The 26,333-nt window shown below is 34.2% G+C and overlaps 1 protein-coding gene and 1 non-coding gene across 2 annotated transcripts in view; both read left to right on the forward strand.

Moving 5' to 3' along the window:
* The window catches only part of Invadolysin (leishmanolysin-like peptidase, invadolysin), a 578,826-nt gene that overhangs the window by 449,688 nt on the left and 102,805 nt on the right, over positions 1–26,333 (forward strand). The gene's annotated exons all lie outside the window — the stretch shown is intronic.
* On the forward strand, positions 7,933–8,006 carry TRNAI-AAU (transfer RNA isoleucine (anticodon AAU)). The gene has a single exon. It is a non-coding gene; the product is annotated as a tRNA-Ile (tRNA).

The raw sequence follows: 26,333 nt of genomic DNA on the forward strand, positions 1-26,333 counted from the left end.
TTAAATATTTTTAGCCCAAATGCTCTTGAATGTGTGTATGTATGTATATATAAGTTAAGGGGGTGGAATATATATATATATATATATATATATATATATATATATATATACTAAATAATATTGATTAATTGATTGTATTATCTAAGTTTAATTATATATATATATATATATGATGTACCAGCTTTTGTCCGGAATAAATAGATTGGTGAAGAATCATAGATGTAGTCGTGGCTTAAATTATCATACGATAAGTTTAAAAAACAGGATCCATTTATTATTGGTCAATTGAAATAGCAGTTACAAAAATTTTATCTCCGGAGTAAATAAAAAAGAATTACTAATAACTTATTGTATGAAGTTTACTGCAGCGTTACATTAACGAAAAGACCCCGATATTCCTTTGCGAGTCCTTTTATAGCCTCCGGAAAGGCGGAGCTTCGAAGAAATGACGTCAACCTAGTCAGCCATTCCAGTTCGCTTTAAATATCTCCAGATCATTCTATAACTGTACGTGTAGAAAAGGCGTGAGAAACAACTTGACTACGGGGCTGTGGAATTAATTCCACGTACTTTCAAATAAGAGACCGTCGCCATTAAAAATGAAAAGAACATACAGTTAGAATTTTAAGTGTATTCTTGATTATGGAATTTTATTATTACAAATGTATATTTAAATCCCAAAGGTGAATTTGCCCAGAAGAGTTCTTAATTTCGTTTTGCCATTTTGCGTGGTTCACTATAAAACGGCGTTTCATTTTTCAAATTTTTGCCACAAAATATTAGATCCCTGGATTATATTTAAAGAAATTAAATAATGAAAATTCTGCATGAATGTACGTATGTTTTTCGCACTGTGAAAAAACAACGGTACCGAGAGACATCAAATTTTGAGTAATGCAGTCCTGCACTCGAACATGGGCATCTGAAAAGCACAAATTTTTAATTTGTTTTATTATCTTTTTGATATTTTGTAAACCTTTAAGGAATTTTTGATTCACAGACTCGACGTTTTCAAAGCGAGCAATGTCAACACTGTACGGAGGGGGGTGGGAGGGGGAATTATCGCAAGCGCGTGAAACTGTTTATCGGAAATTCTACAGATATACTGTTTTTAATTATTTTGTGATACTGCTGTTGAATGGAATTTTATTGTTTAAGTGCGAAGAACATGATATTTAATAAATAAAGGTAACATACGAAACGTTTAAAAAAAAAAAAAACACTTTTGGGCGTAATATAAAATCTGAAAGCTTTCAGATTTTTTTGTTTATTAAATTATTTAATAAATCACGGAAATCTTTTATCGCATAAAATTTGATTTTTGCCATTTTGGCACATGCAATGATGAATTGGAGACATTCGTTTTCTCGTTTTACCTTCAAGTAAAATGCTCACTGTAATAGTTATTACATCCAATTTCCAAAAGTGAATATTCAAAGCGATTTATCCGTTCTGTGAATGACGTTCAGTTATTTTTCGTTATTTCATAATTTTCTTATAATTTATTGCTTGTGTTTTAAATACTACTTCAAAATTTTCTCTATGATAACGTGTAATTGAAACCAAAAAACAAAAAATAAAATGCAATTAAAAATTTAATAGTGATAATTTATTAAAAGTGGATATGATAATTAATGCACTAAAAAAGAAAAATAATTTATTACATAGTTTAATGGGAATAACAGGTTAAATAAATCTATATAGAAAATTCATCTATAATTTTATTTAGAGAGTAATAAAAGTGTGGAGCGAATAAATAACAAAATTTATTAATTTAATTGCACTGTCAAATAGTGTAAGCCATTATCTTTTTGTTCTTATCATGGACATTGGCAAGCAAATTTCAAGTATTGAATTCAGAGAAATCGTAAACTGAATATCTGTTCGTGTTTGCTCGCTGTGATGGGTCGGTTATTGTATTAGGCTGGCTTAAAGTTCAACTGTTAGAAGCGAAGGTTCGGCGTGACCTTCGCAGCTAGTTTGCGAGGATGTACCTCTATTAGTGAGAAGAAACCACTACGTGGACGAATCCATTTTAAAATTTAGAAAAGCTCCTTCTCTGAAAGCATTGAGGAAGGGAAAATTTACGTGAATATTTTTTTCAGAAATTGGCTCCGAAAAGCTGGGAGAGGATGGGGAATGGGCCAGGAAATACGATAATTTATATTCGTCGAAAGTAGATGATGCAATATACTCAAGACTCTTGCAGACGAGGCAGATTTAAATATTAAACCCCTTCGAGTCGGGTAGCGAAAACGCGCGCTTATCGCTGAGGCCTTACGCGAGTCTCTCCAGGGCCGGGGGTTTTTTGCTACTAAGCCTAAATCCATGAAATTTCCGAAGTATCAACGCATTGTTTAATAATGCTCTATAGAGTATTTAAACGGCTTATGCTTTATAAATATTTATATATATATATACACTTTAATTACCTTATTTCTTGTTTAAATGCATATTTTACACATTTTATTTTAATTACTCACTATTTTATGAATTTTAACATTATACATCTGAAAACTAAATATATTACTTAAAATTCTCTTTTCGTATGAAAAATTTGAAAACAGGGATCTACACACAGTCCTACGTTACATTCCTTGCACTCGTAATAACTCATTTGCCGTTTTGGAGGATTTTTCCATGAATGTGAACAAACGAAGCATCGTCGTCTCATTTTCTTATCAGTCTCTTCTGAAGAAAGTTTTGGAAAATGTCTTTCAGTTAATCTTTCAGAATCAATATCAGAATATCAGAATTTCAGAATCAATATCTGAAATATTTTGCATCATTTCTGCTATTTCATGCTCTATTAAACATTTTCGACGCTTCGACATTGCAACGGTAAAAACAAAGAATTCACGTCTAACAAGATCTAATTATTTTCTAAAAACTGAACTGTAAACCGAAATACTCAACGCTTTAGCACATATAAAACTTCTACTTACAATAAACAACTACCACGTGGCGAATAAAGTGCGATTTAAGGAGAATCACGCCATTCAGAAACATTTAGTTCCCCGTTTGTTTATAGAATCAAAAACACGTGTATGTGAGTCATGCTTCTCTCATTTCGAGTAGAAGGTCTAATGTACATGTATCTGAAACCATATGGACATACAGTGCCATCTTGTGGTAGAAATTATAGTTTGAAAAACGTTCCAAGGTACTGGCACAAATACGTGACAGTCGGTAGTAAACGCAACAATGCTCTGGCACGCCTGCGTGTCGGCCCGTAGATAAGTGTGTTCGTTGCTGGCACGTATACGTGACAGTCGGCGCGAAGGGATTAATTTTTATTTTGTTGAAAATATTCCAGCGCGTTAGCTGCTTTCAGATCAGGCATGCAGGTTGGGTTTGGGACCATTGCTGTACATTACGTAATTAGTTGATGTAGCTTAGAACAGAGAATTTCCTCAAGCCCCAAAATTCTGAGTTGTACGGGAAAAGTAAGTGTATCTGCGGTCAAATGGCTATCCAAAAGAAAATCTCTACTCCCTGGTAGCGCTAGACATTGCGATGAAAAGGCCTATTTTGCTTTTATGGCAGAACGGAGATCTGTAAGTCTTATTTTGGGGACGATCCAGTATTTATTCTTTGCGAATTTCTTATCTCCTCGCCGATGTGTCACCCAAATCCGAGAAATTCATACTCGCCGCGACAGTAATTGTCTTTCCTGGAAGAAAAAGACCCCCTTCTGTTCTTTTTGGCCATTGATCATCCATCCCTCTTGCCCTCCTTGCCAGATATTTATTCATCGTCTCGCCTAGGCGGTAATAACAGGAGTGATAACGATCCTTCAAACATGCCCTTTGTTTTTGTTGCAAGGGGCTGGTCAGTAGCTGATGCTGTCGTGAGGATAGACAGGGACGTCTCTCCCTCCTGGAGGGCAGGAGAATAGGGAGGGGATGGTGGACGACAGACGGACGGCTGTGAGTCGTGAGCGATGGTAATGATGGCCTGCGCCGCGGCCCGGCAACATTCTGCAATATGATGATGATGATTGTGATGGTGGTCGCATCCCGGTCGAGTTGTTTTTTATGGCTCTCTGAAGTGACGTGTGTTTTATCTTCGGTGCCTTTATTCCAGTCTTGTTCGTGCGATGGAAATCTTCCCAAAATGGTTCCCGAAAATATCTCCCGTATAAAACGGTGTAAATGGCTCAAATTCAGTTTTGTTCATGTAGCTGATTTGATTTGGATGTGTATATTTTTAACTTGACTTTTGTTTGGGCCGTTTGTTTACGCGAGGGTGGGTTTTTTTTTTTTTTTTTTCCGAGGAGGGAAGAGAGTTACTTTTAGCCTTTTTTCCCCTTTTCATTCATGTCCTTTGCTGGGATATGAATGCAGTCAACCCCCCCAGCTTATTATGAAACCCCGGATATAACGAGCAAACTTGATTCCCGTCCAATTTCCTATACACTTAGTTTTATTTTACTATAACGAACTTCCAAATACACTCATGTCCATAAATTAAGGATAATGCAAAATCAGGCAAAGGAAGAGTTAGAAGCAAAATAAATTTTAAACAAAAGGTAAAGAGCGAAAAAAGATGCTATATGTTTGATATTATTAAAAAAATTAGCCATTTTTTCTCCCTGGAGCAAATTAAAAAAAAACCTATTTACAAAAAACCACTATTACATGGTTGGTATGATTGTTAATACATTGTATGTCTCCCAGACGATGCAGTACAGTCCGTACAATGCCTAGGCATGCTGAGTATCAAATTATCGATCTGATCTTGGGGGATATTACACCACTCAAAAAGCAATGTTCTCCGAAGTTCCGGTAGACATGTAGGAGGAGATTGACGGGCTGCAACACGTCGGCCAAGCATGTCCCACACTTGCTGTACTGGATTCAAGTCCGGTGAGAATGCTGGCCTGTCCATACGGGTGATATCCTCCGATTGAAGGCATTCGCTTACGATGTTTGCACGGCGAGGACGGGCGTTGCCATCCATAAACACAAAATGTGCGCCCATGGCGCCCCGAAACAAACGTACATGTTGTTCCAGAATGACATCCTCGATAGATTTGGCTTGTTATGGTTCCAATTTGAACATGCAGGTCAGTTCTGGAACCCAGAATAATTCCACCCCAAACGAGCACTCCTGCACCACTGTAACGGTGTCGTTCAATGATGTTTTCTTGGTGGTAACGGGTACCTGGAGCTCTGCATAAGAAAGTCCGGCGAGAATCAGACTGCAAGCTAAACCTGGGCTCGCCGGAAAACGTCACACAAGCCCACTGTTGCGGTGTCCACAATGCATGCTCTCTACTCCAGGCTAACCGCAGGCGACAGTGAGTTGCAGTAAGTGGAACGCATCTGACAGGTCTACGAGCATATAGACCAATCTGCCCTAAGCGTCTGTACACGGTCTGCATTGAAATTGTCGTACCAGTGGCTGAAGAGAGCTGACGAGACAGGTCTGAGGCTGTGCTCCGCCTGTTTCTTTTGGCAGTAACTGCCAAATACCGGTCCTCATTCGGCGTTGTAACTCTGGAGCGACCTGTGCTGTAACGTCTATTCACATTACCATCATCTTGGAATCGTTGCCAAAACCTGGAGATGACACTCTGGGCAATTCCAAGTTCGTCTGATACTTCCAGTTGGGTACGCCCACATTCCAGACGGCCGATAATTCTACCACGTAAAAAAATCATCCAAATGCGTCCTTTGTGTCATAACTATTCGGTTATTGCACTGAAATGCTTATAAAGCGCCTGCGAACAATTTTACTTCTTTGCCTGTATTCTTTATATATGTGTAAGAGAGTGATTATACTCTCGTCATTGTGACGTACCATCGGTGTCATCTGGTTACTTCCTGAAATTTGCATATGATTCTTGAAGATGTGTGTAGTGATTTTACAGGTGCTATATTTATTTTAGAGTTCGATTTCCGCGTGACTGCGAATTATCCTTAATTTATGGACATGAGTGTATATAAAAACCAAATATCAAAAGTAGAAAGTCGTAAACTAAAAAAAGAGACTTATTTGGTCCTTTGTACCCATGCGTCGGACTGAAATGTTATCTATTTACTTTACAAGGTATTTTCTCCCTTTCTTCTGCATGTCTTCGTGGTATAGCGGTAGCACACTCGGCGTGTATTTGAGAGGTCAAGGTTCGAATCCCGGCGAGGGCACCGCTCATTTTTCATGTCTCCTGCTATAGAAATCCTAATGTCTCTAGAACTTATATATTTTTAATTTTTAAACTTTCTTCCAGAATTTTTGTACATTGATTGAAAGGGCTTATTTCTATATTTCGAGTAATATTTAAATTAAATAAATTGAATTTTATTAATATTTTGAAGGATATTCTAATCGATTAATGTGATTTGAACGATATTCTTACCGACGAACCGTCGGTACTTGCGGGTATTTAAAGTAACACAAGATTATAAATATTTAATAAATGAAAGCTTTCAGATTTTACAGTTTTTTTTTTTTTTAACATTTTCTGTGTTACCCTTATTTATTAAATATCATGTTCTTTGCACTTAAACCATAAAATTCAATTCAACAGCAATATCGCAAGATAATTTTTAAATGAGCATATCTTTAGAATTTCCGATACACAGTCTCGCGCGCTGGAGATAGTATTTTTTTCCTTACAGTGTTGCCATTGCTCGCTTTGAAATCGTTGAGTTTGTTAATCAAAAATTCGTTAAAAGTGTTACAAAATATGAAATCGATAATAAAACAAATTCCAGCTTCCAGATGCCGATATTCGAGTGGAGGATTACGTTGTTCAATAATAACGCCAAATGTGGTTTACACACTTCGTTCAAATTATTTGAAAGTTTGAACGATGCCTTTTTTTCCGTTCGTATGCAATTAAAAAAAAAGGAAGGAAAGTAGGTTGCTATAAATTAAAAAGTTCGTTAAGTAAATTATTCTTGGCGAAAACTGAAAAAAATACGCCAAGTTAAATTTGTGAATTTCTCCGTAAATTTCGCGCCGTATTTTACAAAATTTAATATTTAGGCATAATTTGAATCATAAAATCAAAATATGGAAAAAAATGGCATGTCGCGCTTTAGAGGGATGAAGAACGCAATCTGAATATCGTCAGTCGGTTTAGTAGAACGAGAGATATACAACTGTTCCCCCCCCCTTTTTTTTTTTTTTTTTTTTGTCCGCAGTGTTCTATATTTTCTCGTGCACTTCCCCTTAGCTTTATAACGCTATGTTTTAGAAATTAAAAAAAAATAGTTGAGTAACTCTCCTTTTCTTCGGTTATACATAGTTTTTTTCCTATCTGAGGGCTATTTTATTGTTAAATTAAATTCTTATAATTATTTTTATTTTTATTCAGCCTATTCAATTGATATTCGCATTTTTGTATTGGCATTTAATCCATTTTATTTTCTCTCGCATTTGGTTCAGGTTACATTACATGATACAGAACCCTATTCTGCAGAGAAATGTAGAATAACGAAAAACAGGTTACTGTTCTTTTATCTTCATCCACACCTTTCTCTGTGTTTTAAACCAAAAGCTAGACCATGCACTGAGTTCCTGGAAAATTAAAGGACGCATAATAAACATACTTTAGCGGAGCCTACTTCGTCACGCATTAAACCAAAGGACCATTAATTTGTTGAGACAAAGAGTTAAATTCGATTCTTTGATTCCATTCGAGTTCTTTGATGTAGCTATCACACAACCACTCTTTTCGAGGCTAATCTTATTCGTAAATGTAAATACGCGTTTTAGATGGAAACGTGTTATTGGAGGAACGGATCTAAATCATGACTTTTATGCTAAGTAGTTTTTTGCGTAAAGATATTAACATGTGGTGAAAATGGAAAACAGCAATAAAGAAATTTAGTAATTTCACTTAATTATAACTGTAATTAACTTAATACCTTATAACTTAATACCTTAATACCTTATAAGGTATTTCTCCCACTTTCCTAGCGTGCCTTCGTGGTGTAGTGGTTCTGCACGCTGGTCCAATATTCCAGAGGTCCGTGGTTCGATTCCCGGCGAAGGCGTTTGCTCATTTTTCATCTCTCTGGCCTCAAAATATACCTAATGTCACTACAGTGGCGCCCGAACTAAAAGGGTTGTGGATGATGACTCTCCACACCCAGGATTGGCGATTGGGTCCCCTAAAACGCCCAGTCGCCCTTTAAAAGGGGGAGTATATAAGGTATTTCTCTCGCCTTCCTAGCGTGCCTTCGTGGTGTAGTGGTTCTGCACGCTAGGCCGGTATTCCAGAAGTACGTGGTTCGATTCCTGGCGAAGGCGATTGCTAATTTTTCAATCTCTTGCTTCCAAAAAATCGTAATGTCGCTACAATGGCACCCCCAGGATTTGGCGATTGGGTCCCCTGAAAACACCAGTTGCCCTTTAAAAAGAGGAGTATATAAGGTATTTCCCACACTTCCCTTTGCCTTCGTGGTGTAGTTGTTCTACACGCCGGGCCGGTATTCCAGGTCCGTGGTTCGACTCCCGGCCAAGGCGTTTGCTCATTTTTTCATCTTAAAGTCGCTGAACACTGGTAGTTCGGTCCGAGGTTCGAATACCGCGAACGAGCTGGCTGCATGGGCGTTTTCGTGGTTTTCCCCATGTGTAACGAGTGTATGAGCCAGTTTCCCTTAGAAAGTCCTTTACGAAGGCATCCCTCCTCTTAGGCAGATAGCCCTCGAGGCTTTGCCATAATCACACACACACACACATTTTTCATCTCTTTGGGCTCAAAATATACCTAATGTCTCTACAACTTTTTTAAATTAAAGTTACTGTTAACATCTTTTGGAATATGTGACTGTGCGATTCATCAATTGGTTTAAGCCTGTTTTGTTTATTTATTTACACAAATGCCAGACATTTTGCCGCTAAGACTATTCCTGCTTCGTAATAACCTAATGACTAAGCGTTTAATTTTTTAAGAGAGTAGTTCTGTTATTGGGCAGTCAAATACGCAATGTTCAGGGTCGCCTGTTTCCCTCACCCCCCACCACACACAAGTGTCTGATTGAAAATATTTCTTTCATAAAAGCATGTGAAGAAAGAGCCTTCTTCCTTATATACCAGTTTAAATAAGTATTTGCGTCTTTTGGAAACCATGTCTATATGTTGCAGTTCAGTAAAAAAGGTCAAAAAGTGGTATTACTAATATTTTTATATAACGTTCTAACATTGCGTTCCTTTAAAATTATGGAAGAATATTCTAAATGGCCCCAGTAGGTTACAATTCAGTAACGTTCCTAGAATGTTTAGGAGAGCATTCCGAATCACTTTTCAAAGGTGCCAGTGTTGCACATTGGAATGTATGTCTTAAGAACACGGTTGCAGCATGCACCCCTTTAGCATATCGTATAGAACGCTCTGTGTACATGTAATACCATCGTAGAGCAAAAGACATGCTCTCTGAACATGTTCTAAGCGTTCCGGTGTTGCTTCAGGTTGTGTTCGAGAAGAATCGACGACACCTACACTGAAGTGACAAAAGTCATGGGATAGCAATATGCAAATATACAGATGGCAGTAGTATCGCGTAGAAAATGTATAAATGCGAAGTGCTTTTGCAGGGCTTTCATTTGTGTTCACGTTATTCATGTGAAGAGGCTTTGACGTGATTATGGCCGCACGACGAGAATTAACAAACTTTTAACGCGGAATGGTAGTTGGAGCTAGACGCATGGGTCATTCCATTTCGGATATCGTTAGTGAATTCGACGTTCCGAGATCCACAGTGTCAAGAGTGTGCCGAGAGTATCTAATTTCAGGCATAACATCCCACCGTGGACAGCGCAGTGGCCGATCACCTGCACTTAACGACCGAGACCAGCGACGTCTGCGTAGAGTTGTCAATGTTCACAGACAAGCAACACTGCGTCAAATAACCGCAGAAATCAATGTGGGACGTACGAGGGACGTGTCCGATAGGACAGTGCGGCGAAATTTGTCTTCCTTGGGCTATGCCAGCAGAAGACCCACTCGAGTGCCTTTACTGACAGCACGATATCGCCTGCAGCGACTCTCCTGGGCTCGTGAGCATATCGGTTGGTCCCTAAACGAATGGAAAACCGTGGCTTGGTCAGATGAGTCACGATTTCAGTTGGTAAGAGCTGATGGTAGGGTTCGAGTGTGGCGTAGACCCCACGAAGCCGTGGACCCAAGTTGTCAACAAGGCACTGTTCAAGCTGGTGATGGTTCCATAATTGTCTGGGCGGTTTTTACATGGCATGGACTCGGTCCTCTGGTGCAACTGAACCGATCATTGACTGGAAATGGATACCTTCAGCTACTTGGAGATCACTTACAGCCATTCATGGACTTCACGTACTCAAACAACGATGGGATTTTTATGGATGACAATGCGCCTTGTCACCGGGCCACAATTGTTCGCGATTGGTTAGAAGAACATTCTGGACAATTCCAGCGAATGATCTGGCCACCTAGATCGCCCGACATGAATCCCATCGAACATTTATGGGACATCATCGAGAGGTCAGTTCGTGCCCAAAACCCTGTACCTTCAACACTTTCACAATTATGGACGTCTATAGAGGCAGCATGGCTCAATATTCCTGCAGGGGACTTCCAACGACTTGTTGAGTCCATGCCACGTCGAGTTGCTGCACTTCGTCGGGCAAAAGGAGGACCGACAAAATATTAGGAGGTATCCATGACTTTTGTCACTTCAGTGTATTTAGTAATATCAAAACACTTGGAAATGACAAGTATCTTCCTCTACATACTCAGTAACTCATGCAAGCCATCCACGCAGTTCGAATGTATTTTTTGATTTCTTGCATGAGATGCTTAATGTGAACTTTACGAAGGTGGGAGACAATAGTCCTCCGCCTTTTTATTCTGTTTTGAACCACGTGGTTCATGACGTAGCAGCCCCGCGTCCTCTGAGCCTTCACAATGAACTCCGTACTCTGTGATCCTTCAAATCCTAATCCTTAGTTATGTCTTATTTATATATACAGAAATCGTAGAGAGAGAAGTGTCATATTTCCTCTATTGATGTTGAACTTTAAAGATAGCGTCCATTTATTTTCAGAAACAGTTCTCACTGAAAGAGCGCCATATTTACTTTTTGTGTTGCTTAGAAACATGTAAAGAACATTACATTGCGTTTGGGCATTATTTGTGGCTTATAATCGTGTTCGTAGATGACGAGCCGTTAGAGGAAATTTTCTGGCGCCCGTAGCCGACATATTGGATTTAATTATATGTTCGAAGAAGATTCATTCAAGTTAAGAGGGAAAACAAGTTTGGGTGGATACACGCAACTCTGTTCCTGTGACACTCTCGCATGATGACGACGAAATAATCGAACATGTACTGGGAAACGCGCAAGGTGATGAGGAGAAAGGGGAGGATCAAGACGCAACGCAAGAATGTTACATGAAAGTTGACGATGGATTGTAGTCTTTGATAAGATTTGCCATGAAATGTTTCACTATGTTAGTGCATGATGTTTAATTTAGGTTTTCTGTCATATAGTTGTGCTTTAATTCATAAGGTATTTTATGTCAATTTAACAAGTTATAGCTTAAGTTTTTGCTACAACTTCTCCTTTCCGTATACCTTACCAGAAGGCAAATTAGATTTGTGCGTATTTAAGCTGAGGATTTTGAATCTTCTGGCAACCACGTTTTGCTGTTTGTTATTCCCCCAACTATGCTTAATAATGATGTTCCAGCTTTTCTATTCTCGTTAGCTGATGTTTAAATACGCGATTGGGTCTCCTAATTCCCAGTCGCTATTTAAAAGGGGGAGTATACAGTCAAAAGTCGTTAATCCGGACTCGTCGGGACTTCGGCGATTCCGGATTATCGATTTTTCCGGATTATAGATAATCTGTTTAAATCTGGTAAGATAGCATGCAGAAATTATAAAATTAAAAATATGAAATAAAGAGCAATTATGATCTAAAGGGTATCAAAATTAAAAAAAAAAAAAAAAAAGCTTAATATTTATTTGTTTACTTTACTTTCTTCGCTATTGGAAGCGAATTATAATGACGAGGAATTTGATTTAAATCATATCATAGGCGGAGTACATCGAGATGAAATACTACATTTAGTAAGGAATTGTAAGGCAAATAAAATAAAAACATCTGCACTGAAGTTAAGGATAGTGCTGACAGATCAACTTCCAATTCATTGCGCACCGCAGCCCACCAGCGGCCGAGCGGTAAAGACGCTGAACACTGGTAGTTTGGTCCGAGGTTCGAATCCCACGAACGGGCTGGCTGCATGGGCGTTTTCGTGGTTTTCCCCATGTGTAACGTGTATACAAGCCAGTTTCCCTTAGAAAGTCCTCCACGAAGGCAGCCCTCCCTTTAGGCAGATAGTCCTCGTGTGCTTTGCCGTAATTAAATAATCCAATCCAATCCATTGCGCGCCGCGGCCTCGCCTCGCCGCAGAGCAGTGAAATTGATAAACAGATTTCGGAATGGTTAGATAAACAAAGGATATGCCTTTATCCATTTTTTGCAGCAATTCCACTTTTTGTTTAATGGACTTTGAAACATACTTTCGCTTTGTAGATCCTTTACATATTAGTAAATATATATCGGAAATTCTATTTGACATAATCGAAAGTTCAAGCTTACTTTTATAAAATTTCTCTAACAGTCTGCAAAAAATAATAAGCCGGATCCAATTCGAAGATTAAGGAACAACGCAATCTGCAACATTAACTGAATTAGATAATTTTAGCTTAGCTTATACCGTCCATTATACATTAAACGCGCATGCGTAAACGTATTTTGAGCATGCGCACACGCATATTCGCAGCCCTAAAGGTCTTACGCGCATGCGTCAACGCGACGCAGTAAATTTGTAGCTTTGAGGTCCGGATTATAGATCATTCCGAATTATGGGTGTCCGAATTAACGACTTTTTACTGTATAAGGTATTTTCTCCGTACTTTCCGCATGCCTTCCTAGTGTAATTGGAAACGTACTCGACGTCTATTCGAGAGGTCCAGGGTTCGAGTCCCGTCGAGGGCACTGCATGTTTTTCATGTGTCCTGTTTCAAAAAACCTAATGACTCTACATATGTTTTTCCCCCGGTAATTGGCATAAAACCAAAGTTTGGCTGTAGGTTTCGCAACGACTTGTGAATCCATTTCATTGATGAAAGTTGAAACAAAAGTGTATGATTGCTTCATGTGCTGCCATTTTTTCTTTTTTTTAACTTCTGCGTTTACCTGAATAAAGAGGTAAAATTCCTTTCATGTGATTACATTAGAGCGACTGAAATTCACTTCTCATTTTGCGTAATGCGTCGTCTCTTTTACCCGCGTTGTTTAATACGAGTTGCCTTTCCTCAAATCTGTGTCCCCTAATTATTAGGTTGGAAAGAGACGTTAAAGTGCCAACTTTTCCATCAAGTCAATTGAATTTTTGGATCGGTGGGGGTAAATGCGATTATGTAATAGGATGAAATAGGCAAGGAAAGGAATTGCAGCGCCGTCTGTTGACGCGCATTAATGGACGGTGGAAAAGCGAGTCATTTTTGTATTGATTCATTTGTGGAAATGTAATGGAAAGGATTGTCCTGAACCTTTTTGTGTATTCTGTCTGAAAATGATTAATTTATACAAAGTAATAAATAATAAATGAATAGAGATGAAAATCTGACTAATTGAGATATAACATTACAGCAGCTGTGGGCGATCTATGAGTTTGCTGTCCCTCTTGATATACAAACCAATAACTATAAAAAATGTCAAAACTACACGTAAAGGAAATTAATTAAAACTGTGTTTTTATTTTTGAGGAAAAATTTGAATTTTAACATTTCAGAATTATGTTATTATGTTGCTTGTTTTTACTTCCTTGTACGAAGTAAAAAGGAAGTATTGTTATCGCGAAAATATACCGGCAGCATTTTTCAACGAAAATATCCATTTTGACCGCTATCGAATGCAATTAAACGATGTTTTTGCGTGATATCTGTACGTAAGGACAGAATAAAAGACTCGTTTCCTCCAAAAATATTATAAAACTGCCTTAAAATGAATTTTGAAGATAATTTTTCGTGGCGTCTGTACGAACGTATGTACGTACGTACGTATCTCGCATAACTCAAAAACGAACGTTGAAATTTTGTATATAGGACTGCTATAACATGTAGATGTGCACCTCGTATTTTGGTTACAATCGCCCGCACCAAACGTATATAAAATTTGCTTTTTTACGTATATACATGTTTGTTAAAATATATTTATCCACTCTGTTACCCGGCTCAGTGATCTCAGTTTTTATACTCTTACATGTTTGTAAATTGTACATTTTTTGCTTTAAAAATGATTGAATTATGTTATTTTTATCTTCGGGTTAAGGATTTTATGCCTTTAGTAAATCTGTATGCAATATTTTTAGAATTATCAACAATTTTAAAGTAGTTTAAGTGCCGATAAGCCTTTTTTTTTTTTTTTTTTTTTTTTTGTGGCGGCCATTGATTGTTTGAAACAGCAGACTAGTGGATTTGTTGCCAATCTAGAGAAACTTAGCTTCGCAACAACAAAGATAACGCATTCATTTATTATTGCCAATTAAATCATGCTTAATCCTTTCTGGAATTTTTTCGAGGAAATAAGTGTTTTAAAATTTACTTCGTAATTTTTAATATAGATATTTTGAGTTTTTATGTATTTTTGACTTCTCGCGAAGTGAGAGCTGAATTAATTGAATGAGAAATACTCTCCTCTGTGAAAAACGGTTTCTTTTTTGTTTTGTTTGCTTAATTTCTTTTATACATCATTCTAGCTTTATTATAGTATTTGAATAGAACATGTGGCAACGATTAAATAATTCTCTTCTTTAAATGATATAAATTTTGTGCATTATGAGTTATAATATGAACGAAATATAATACTGTTAAGTGAATCTAGCGCCAGATTGTCGCAATGGTAAACAAATACTAGAGTGAATTTTAAAGAATGCATTTATTCTATTGTGGTTTATGCGCTGTCGGCGAAGTAGATTTAATTCAATCCAATAAGTTTAAATGAAATGCAAGAAAAAATGCGTATAATTTAATATTCCGTACAAGAAAGTCATGTAGTGTACACATCAGATTCAGATTTTTTTTTTTTTTTTTTTTTTGTTCGTAAAACCGTCAGTGGTTTTGTAGAGGTCCATTTGATTGCTCGTGCTATCCAGTAGCCGTTAGAAAAAGATTTTTTAAATGCAAAACATATATTTGTAGTTCTTAAATGATTTTTATTTAGAAAACGCTTCTCACAGCTGGCAACATTTGCAGCAATTGAGAAGAAAATTCGCATGACTCTTACAATAGTTTGAATTTTTTTATGGGAATACGATTTTAAAATAAAGTGCAAAATTCGTACGGACTGCTCTTCCGCGTTTCTGTTTCGATTTCCCAAGGAGTAACGGTAATAAAACTCTGAAGTAGTTCTCTCTTAACGAAGAATTCTTCCTAATGAATGTAACCATGATCATAATTTAGTTCATATTTAAAATTTGCATTAAAAAGTTTCGACAAAATAAAAGATGTATGACAAGTGTGAAGCTTTTGAAATCACGGGGTGATTTTTTTTTTTTTTTTTTTTAAATATAATTTATCTGACTAAAAAAAAAAGTGTATTCTGAATTTAATTCTGTTTCTCAATTTATAACCCTGTTATTCTTCACGTGTCTTCACAATTTAACCGATTAATTCCTATAAAACAGTTCCTTTCACACAAAAAATACCACCCAAAAAATTCGCCGGACGGGGCGTACCGCATATTCTTTCCTTCAGTCTAGCTATGCTAATGCTTCAAGTGACCGAAAAGTTTGCTCGAAGTATCCGATCTGATATGAAAAATAAAATACAATCAGAAAAATATTTCTATACAGCAAGCTTCTATCTAAAATTAATGTTATAATTATTAATAGGAATATTTCTTTATTTAAGTTCTATTTTTTATTTAATATCTTCATCTATTATTTAATATTTTATATTTAATCTGTCTTTTATTTAATATCTTGTATTTTATCTGTCTTTTATTTAATAGGTTCCTCTGTTATTTAATATCGTATATTTAATCTATTTTTTATCTAATATTTTCATCTATTATTTAATCTATCTTTTTAATGTCTTCATCTGTTATTTAGTAGCTTATATTTAATCTATTTTTTATTTAATATCTTATATTTAATTTATCGTTTCTTTATTATCTTCATCTGTTATTTAATATCTTATATTTAATCTGTCTTTTATTTAATAGGTTCGTCTGTTATTTAATATCTTATATTTAATCTATTTTTTATATAATATCTTCATATATTATTTAGTCTATCTTTTTTTAATGTCTTCATCTGTTATTTAATAGCTTATATTTAATATATCTTTTATTTAATATCTTCGTTTGTTATTTAATATCTTATATTTTATCTATTTTTTATTTATTATCTTCATCTGTTATTTAATATCTTATATTTAATATATCTTTTATTTAATATCTTCGTTTGTAATTTAATATCTTATATTTTATCTATTTTTTATTTATTATCTTCATCTGTTATTTAATATCTTAGATTTAATCTATCTTTTACTTAATATCTTCATATTTATTTAATACCTTATATTTAAACTATCTTTTGTTTAATATATTGGTCTGTTATTTAAAATCATATATTTATTTTATCTTTTATTTAATACCTTCATCTGTTATTTAATATCTTATATTTTATCTATTTTTTATTTATTATCTTCATCTGTTATTTAATATCTTAGATTTAATATATCTTTTATTTAATATCTTCGTTTGTTATTTAATATCTTATATTTTATCTATTTTTTATTTATTATCTTCATCTGTTATTTAATATCTTAGATTTAATCTTTTACTTAATATCTTCATATTTATTTAATACCTTATATTTAAACTATCTTTTATCTTTTATTTAATACCTTCATCTGTTATTTAATATCTTATATTTTATCTATCTTTCATTTCATATCTCCATCTGTTATTTAATATCTTTTATTTAATAGGTTCGTCTGTTATTTATTATCTTATATTTAATCTATCTTTTATTTAATATCCTATATATCTTTTATTTAATATGTAATATTTTATCTATCTTTTATTTAATATCTTCATCTGCTTTTTAATAACTTATATTTAATCTATCTTTTACTTAATATCTTCATCTGTTATTTAATATTTTATATTTAATATCTTCGTCTGTTATTTAATATCTTTTATTTAATATATTTGTTTGTTATTATATATATTTTATTTAATACATTCGTCTGTTATTTAATCTTTTATTTAATATATTCATTTGTTATTTAATATGTTATATTTATTCTATCTTTTATTTAATACCTTTTTATTTAATAGGTACAATCGAAGTAGCTATAATAAGAAATAATTTTATTTAAACGTCAAAAAATATTTAATTCAGCAATATTCAAATAATCCAGGAACCATCCTTTGAACTTTATTTTTGATGCAATTTCATTTTATTTTCAGTCTTTTATTTCTGTTTTATGTAAATGTGTTTCAATAAGTTGTACATTTGATACTTTGATGCACGTATTCGGATGAGGAAAAATATTCTGATCAGGTTGCGTTTTTCGTATTTGGGTGCTGACAAAGTAAATTAGTAGATATTTGAAAAAATGATTGCTGAATTTTGAAAGAAAGAAAAAAGAATGATTGTTCCAGCTAATTAAATTCATTCTATTACCTAAACAATTGTATTTTCTTCGGTATCAACTTTTTTCCCCCTTCCTCATCAACCAGTCGTTGTAAAATATGATATATAGTATCTATACCACATTCATAACCCTGCATTTATCAATATCCGAATTAGATTCTGGCGGTGAAATTTTATATATATTTCGCTTTCCTCATTGCTGCTATCCGAATTTTTATAAGTTTCGTAACAGGTTTTATCTTCACTGCTGTATGACTCACGAAGAGGTAACTCTTCCATTTTTCACTTTCACATTCCAATAAATAAATAAATAAATAAATTAGGGAAACAATTTTAAAACAAAAAAATTTTCGTGACTGTAGAATAAAAAATTTTAAAAAGAAGAAATAATTTTCGAATCTCACACGTTTTCTTAGATTTTTCAACTGAATGCATATCCCCACACGTTCTAAACCCCTACCATCAGAACGTTCTTTCTATCATTTGTAGACGTTACCATCAGAATTACCTCTTACCATCAGAATCAACTGCCGTGTGGTATAGCATCGCTAGTGGCCTGATGGAGATTTTCTTACAAATTCGCTTGGCAGTCAACGTGTTAAACTATGTATCCTAATGTGAAAAATGTAATTAATTTCGGTATTACTATTTAAAATCAAAATACATCGAATTAATGATGAATACGGAACAATACATGTTAACCATTGATACTAGTCAGATGCCCCCAGTTCATCGTCAACCGAAGAATTTTCGCATTTCATATCCAACAGAAGCTGAAATTCAAACTCAAAGTGTGCATAACCCAAAGCTATGGCATGCTTTCTACCATTTGCTGTACTGGTCTTCCTTGTGGGATTTGATCCTTCTGTCTGCTTTCCTTTGCAGAGAAGCTCTTTTCTCCTGGCGTGTCGGATTTCATCTGGCCATAAATATTTCAGACCGGTGGAAGGAACATTTTCCCTGGAGAGTGAATGTGATTGCCCTGCTGGTATTCGGTTATTCTAAGGCTGGAATGTCAGATATACGCCCTCTGTATTATACGCGAAGGGAAATGGAACGAGTAGTGTTTTAACAGGAAGATTTCGATCTTTTGAGTTTTGTTGTTGTTTGCTGTGCAAAATAGTGTTAGAAATGCAATATTCAGGTCAGTGACGTAGCTACAGTTTTTGCCGCCTTCACTGAATTTGCTGCTCTTCTTGATACACAAACACGTCAAAGTGACATATAAGGAAATGAATTATAATTCTGCGTTTAATATTTTTTGGGGGGGGGACTTCAGTTACATAATTTTAAAGTTATATTATTATTTTGTGTGCTTTTTGTCCTTCAAAACCATTGATGACACTGTAGAGGCCTGCTTGATTGCTCCAACTGCTGATATGTAGACAATATGGAAAGATTTTTTTAATGCAAAATAAGCACTTGTAATTATTAAGTACCCTTTTATTGATTTTTATTTAAAAAAACTCTTCTGAGAATAGCAACGTTTAAGGCCAATCGTGACGAAATTTCGCTATAGTATTGCAATATTTGGAATATTGTTCTGGAGATTGAATTTGCTTTGTTTTACTTTGTTTGTATTAACATTGCTCTAAAAATTGTATTTACTTTGTTTGTATTAATATTGTTCTGAAGATTGTATTTACTTTGTATTATTACTTTGTATTGTATTTACTTTGTATTAATATTGTTCTGAAGATTGTTTTACTTTGTATTAGTATTGTTCTGAAGATTTATCTGCTTTGTTTTGTTTTACTTTGTTTATATTAATATTATTCTGGAGATTGTATTTACTTTGTTTGCATTGAAATTGTTCTGGAGATTCTGTTACTGATAAACTGCGAACATTCAAAGCGACCACCGTTCTTGTTTTCTGTTCTCTTTCTACTAGCAATTACGGAAGAAAACTGTGAAATATTCTTTTCTCAACGAAGAATTCTTCTTGTGAATGTCACCGCAATCATAATTTAATTGATATTCATAATTTTCATTCAAAAATTTTGACGGAATAAAAAGGCCATGTCAAGGTATAATTTTTTATTTCCTGGTTCACACATCTTATCCTTAGTCCTTTCCAAGCATTTTACAGGTTATTGCGGCACAATAGCAACTGCGGCACAACAGCAACATATAAATATAACATTTATAAAGAAAATAAATATAACACAAGGGTATACAGCACTTGAAATCTCATCTTGATTTCTTTGAATTAGTTATTTAGCTTAAAAACGATTTTGCTTTTCAATTTAATTCCTCATGGTAATTTAGAATCTCCTTATTCTGTACCTGCCTGGACGATCTACAAAGCGTCCAGGATAAATTAAAAAAAAACATTTGACAGTGCAATGGAATTAATAGAAAATTTAAGAAGATATGGCTTATACGTATGACAGTGCGAATGAATTAATAGAAAATTTTGAAAGATAATGCTTGTACATTTAGTCCAACCGGATCCCAAAAAAGGCAGGGATGTTTGTATATGTATAGTGTCAGTGCGGCATGGTGGCACTCTAAATATACGGCGAGCCGATAGTCATCTGGAAAGATTGGTGGTTGTTGAAGAGGGGTGGGAGACCCTCGACTCGTCCTCTCCCCGGATGCTTGTTTAAAATTGGGGGCGGAATGGAGAAAAGTCGTACTGTCTCTTGCAAAAGTTCTCAGGACTGAGGAATTCTTGTGCTTGCTCTGATGAACAGATTTAATCTATTATTCCCTTTAAATTATATGATAATTTTTTCTCCCTTTATTGTATTAATTATCATATCCAATTTAAATAAAAGCTTATTGCATACAAACTTTTTTTTTAATTGAATTTTCTTTTTCTTTTAGTTTCTTTGATTATTTTGTGAATTTTGAATAAAATAATAGTTCATAAAAACTTTTTATTCAGTGGTGCTTGCCCGATTTCGCCCTAGATATTTCAACGTACTTTTATTTATCAAAGCGTCGCGCAGAATACTGTGACGAGGAAACTGACAGTATTTACTTTGAATCCATTTGAGCTCAGTCACTTTGAAGGATATTGTCCTCTCTACGTGCCCTCGAACCAGTTATTGAGGGACACGTTACTTCATATTATTATTGGCTTAAAGAGTTCAAGGACTTCAACAAATCTAACGCAAACGTCGCTCCAATCCAAGGTTGTTTCCGCACATTCCCAACTATTCTGTAACATTTGTTGTTATTATCGTGCAGTTCTTCTATTCACGTATTGTCATAGAGCTGACCACGCCTCTTCAGGGACCACTTTTCACCGGTTGACGGTCATAATTGAGATAAGGAAGAATACATTGTGGCGAGGTTATTAAAAAGGTCTTGTAACCGACTCTTCCAGCTGGCACGTTCGGCAGGATTAATAGTTGCGTAAGTTAACCTCGTGTCAGGTTTGGGTGTTATATCGATTTCTATCTCATAGGTCACTATTCGATGTTCATTTATCGATGCTGCAGTTGCAGCAGCCGGTAAATGCACGGCAGATTGAAGAATAATGCAAAGACCTTTGGGGAAAATACATTTCGCTGTTGCTGTATCCTGGGAATTCCAATCTTTTTCTTGCGTCATCCAGGGTCGAGGCAAACGCACCGGGTGGCAAATTTTTAAAATTTAGAGAACCATCCAGGAATAAAATTTAGGGATGGCAAAATTTTAGAGTTTAGGAAGGTACCTAACAGCAGAATTTAGGGACGGAAAACCTTTTAGAATTTAGAGAAGTACCAAGTAAAAATTTTTAGGCTTAAGAGAGGCACTGGGCTTAAAATTTAGGGATGGTAAAATTGGGGAAACTTGAGGCAGCACAACTTACGGCGGTAAAATTTTTAATTTAGAAATGATATTTTTTTTAATATAGGGAGACACCGGGCAGCAGAATTTAGGGCCCGCAAAGATTGCACCGGGTGGTAAAATGCCTCCTGCCAGCCCATGTATCGACCGTTTCAGAAAAAAAAAAAAAAAAAAAAAGAATGGTCTTCTTCACGGACCTCCCTTACATTCTTTTTTATAATATACAGAATGCAACATAATCATAATACAAATAATTACGTATAAAAATACAGCAATTAGAGTAAAAATATGAACAAAAGTTCTGAAAAAAAAATGCTTTATTAGATTTGTTATAAGTTTAGAAGCAATTAGAAATTTCTTCGAAGAGGCCTTGTAAGGAGTTTTCTCCTTTCTGACTGCCTACATTCGAGGCGTAATTGGAAGCATGTACGGCTAAATATGGGAAGATCCCAGAGTTTGAATCCCGGTGAAGGTATTGTTGACTTTTCGTGTTCCAAAATACCCCTAATATCTTTTAATGTGGCATCTAAAATAAAATATGGTGGAAGACGGGGCTTTTTTCTCCAGTTACCGGTTAAGTGGGGGAGAATGTAATGAATTTTCTTCTTCCTCATCGCATGCTTTCGCGGTGTAATTAGATGCATATCTATCTAACATGGGAGGCTCGCAGTTCGAATTCTGTCGAAAGCATTGTGTATTTTGCATGTGTTCAGCTCCGAAGTAAATCATCATAATCTGTCATATTGAACACACTTTATTTCATTAATTATTTAACTATACTTTATTTCGTTAAGCTGGAATTATGAATATAAGATCGATCATCATGAATGTAAGACCTTTTACAAATATCTTATATGTGTTTTTTAAGAAGGGAGTGAATGTCTTGGGAATTTGCAAAGGGGTTTATAGTGGCAATCTTTTTTGACTGCGTTTCTACTTCTTTAACATAAAATTCTGTAATACTAAAACTATTTTTCTTAGATATTGGCGTGGGTGACCGGAAAAATGACCACAGGAAAAACTGTCACAGAATAATGCTCACAGGTAAAAAGCCCACAAGGAAATATGCCCACATAGAAAAAAGCTCACATGGAAAAATGCTCATTTAGAAATATACTCACACGGAAAAAAGCTCACATGAAATATGTTCACATTAACCTTTTCAGGGGCACAATGCTCACATTAACTTTTTCAGGGGCAGTAAAAAAAAAAAAAAAAAAAGCATGAAAACTGTAGTAAAATTTTGGATGTACCGTAATATTTTATACCACTGTCCTTGTTCGAATTACTTTTGAAATTGTTGCCATCAGATGTTATCACCATATATTATTTAAAAAAATTAACTAACGAAGAATCTGTCTATTCTTCGCATTGTGGGAAAACAAAGGCTTTTGGAGCCACCGAATTTTTAATACGTGTTGTCTTCCATCCGAACATTGGCACGTCGGAGCACGAAATTTGAATTTTATTTGATTTATTTCATATTTTCTACAAATTTAACGAATTTTTGTGTAAAGTGGTCGATTTCAAAGCAAGAAGTGATTGCACGTTTCGAATTAAAACATTTTTTATTTTCGGCGTGCCAGAGTGTTGCCATTCGGTGAAATATAAAATATTTATCTTTCAAATTTTAATGCACAAATTCAGCTGTTTAAAAGCGATGTGTTTCCACTGCCTCAGATAGAAACACTATGCACCAGCGTGTTGCAGCAGCAAACAAAGTGGTTGAAAATCAATAAACGCACTTCTTAAAAGCTTCTTTAAAGCACTTTTTTTCTTTTTAACTGAATGATTTAAATAGAAACTCATTTAAATTACGAGGTGTCTAATAAGAAATATTAAATATTTTTATGAAATGGCATTGTTAAAATCATTTATACTTTTTCTTTTTTATGATAAAGGAGTTAGGCGGCTTGTTTTCAAAGAAATAATGCAGCAAATATAAAAAAAAAATATGCATGGCAAGCCTTAACAATCTATGGAGAATTCTAAAGATATGCTGTTTTTAAATATTTTTGTCATTTTACTCTTGAATTTTATGTGACGAAAGTACAAAGAAAGATAAAATAATAAGATAAAAATAAGTCAAATAGAAATAAGTTTTTTATCTTGTAATAAATAATAAGATAAAAATAAGTCAAAAAGATAAAATAATAATAATTGATAACTGTGTTACCAGGAGTGAGTCCAAGAACTGCTCGATTAATAAAACTAAACATATCCTCTAGTAAAACGTTAATATATGAATCCTTTCAGATTTTCTTTCTTTCTTCTTTTTTATTTTATTTAATTTTATTAAATAAATTATTATTTATTATTATTATTTTTAGCGGTCCCTCCTCTCCCTTTATTTTATTTACCAATTTAAATCTCCGCCGATTCGACGCGTAATCATTCTTTTCCTGTTGTTTTGTTTCACATGCTGTTAATTCATTTTAAATGCCAGTTTCTTATAGTTGTAATTAATTGAATGGCTTTGATGTCTTAACTGGTGGTAATACTCTCTGCCAATTATTTTTTTTCCTTCCCACGATTTTATTTATTTATTTTTTTATTTTTTATTTTTTATTTTATTATTTTTTTTTTTTTTTTTACTGGCGTTTAAATTTTCTCCTTTTTTGAACCACGTGGAGAAAGCTCTAGAGATAAACAGAAGGCTGAAATCTGCTTAAGCGTGCAGAGTTTTTTTAATGACCAATTTTGCTAATTGCGCAAATCTTTTGAAGTTTGCTTGTAAATATTTTTTTATATCTAATCATATACTCAGTTATTTTTTTTATGAATTTATTGTTTAATGTAACTGTTCGATTTGTCAAAGGATTTCGTGTATTTCTTATTTTAATTTGCATTTTTACTTTTTTTTTAGTTCTAAGTTTTAGTTTTGTTTGAACATCTTTGCTTCTTTTGTATGGCTATTCGGCTGATGCGTTTATTGTGTTCTTAAATGATGTATTTAACATATTTTTTTATCTTAATTTGTTTTATCTTATCAACGCATACATAAACAGAAATAAAGACGCAAAGAAAAAAAATCCCAATTTATATTAATTTTCTGTGTGAAATCTAAAGGTTGGTATCTGCAAGAAATATCTGTTAATTCACTTCGTAATTTAAACATATTGACAGATAAATATGAAATTTCCAAACTGGCGTTTATTCTACTAATTCTAATTTATTCAATTATTTTCTAAATAACTTACTTAAACTAGAAATGAGAAATTACGAAAACATCCCAAGTGGAACAAAACTTGAGGAGAGGAACACAATCTCTTTTCTCTTTCTTTCTTTCTTTCTTTCTTTCTTTTTTTTTTTTTTTCCCTTCAGTCCAAAGAGGCTTTGTCCCTGAAGGACTCTTTTCGTTTTGCGATTTTGTGTTGGTTCACTATAAATGTCCCTTTCACTTTTCAAACTGTTGCCACCAAATGTTAGAGTCCTGCATTATATTTGAAGCAATTAAATAATGAAAAATCTGCATAAATGTATATACATTTCTCGCATTGTGATAAAACAACGGTACCTAGAGCCATCGAATTTTGAATGACGTAATCCTACTGCGAATACGGGCATGTAGAAGCCCAAATTTAAAATTTGGAATTTGTTTTATTATCGATTTTATATTTGTAAAACTTTACCGAATTTTTGATTAACAAACTCAAGGATTTCAAAGCGAGCCATGGCAACGTTGTACAGAAAAAACATTATCTCCAGCGCGCGAGACTCTGTATCGGAAATTCTAAAGATAGGCTCAATTTAAAACTATTTCGCGATATTGCTCTTGAACTGAATTTTATGGTTTAAGTGCGAAGAACGTGATATTTAATAAATAAAGGCAACAGACAAAATGTTACAAAATCACCCCTTTGGACGTAATTTAAAATCTGACACCTTTCAGATTTTTTTTTTTTTTTTTTTTTTTTTTTTTTTTTTTTTAATTAAGTTTGTCTTTGATGCTTACAGAAAATGACCACACCACCGGACACCACATGACTTTCCTGTACGGCCTATTAAATGATACACGTTTTTTGCTACATTTCATTTAAACTTCTATCCTCGAATTTCATTATAGGTATATTTCTCATTCAATTAATTCAATTCTCATATCGGGGCAAGGCAAAAATACATAAAAACTCAAGCATCTTCATTATAAATTCTCAAATATAGAACATAAAACCCCAAATGCGTATAAAATGAATTCGAAAACCAATTTTTACAGTTAAAAGAGAGTTTCCACGCAAAAACAAACAGTTAGGTCGGCGGGCCGGAAGTCAGAGTTTTTGGTGCAACGTTTGGCCCCACTCGGCAAAAAGACACTGAAGTTGGTAACCAACTGATTTAATTCTCTGTTCTACTAAGAAATTCAAATGCAAAAAAATGACGATCCGAATATAGACACCTCTGGAGGCTCGAATTTTGAATTTCGAACTTGTTTTATTGTGTATTTCATATTTTGTAAAACTTTGACGAATTTTTGATTAATAATCTCAACGATTTCAAAGCGAGCAATGGCAACACTGTATGGGGAGGACATTTTTATCTCAAGAAAAAATTATCTACAAAATTTTTCTTCAATTTATCTTTTATTTAATAGCTATTATTTAATCTATTTTTTATTCAATATGTTCGTAACTTTATCAGAATTGAAGCACCTGTAATAAGAAATAAAATTATTAATGCATCGAAGAAAATTTAATAAATAAAAAAGAAAGAGACTAAATGGTCATTATTAATTCTTTATTTCTTAATTTAATAAATAAGAGACTAAATGGTTATTATTTATTCTCAGAGAAAATTTACAAAATATCGTCCCATTTTGTAAATTTTCTCTGAAAATTTACAAGGTTTTCATAATTTGTTTGTTTTTAATTAAAATTAAAGTACGTTAATTATTAA

This window comes from Stegodyphus dumicola, chromosome 10 (genome assembly GCF_044657685.1).
Source record: "Stegodyphus dumicola isolate Sdum_Otavi_A_Nest chromosome 10, ASM4465768v1".
Taxonomy (NCBI): domain Eukaryota; kingdom Metazoa; phylum Arthropoda; class Arachnida; order Araneae; family Eresidae; genus Stegodyphus; species Stegodyphus dumicola.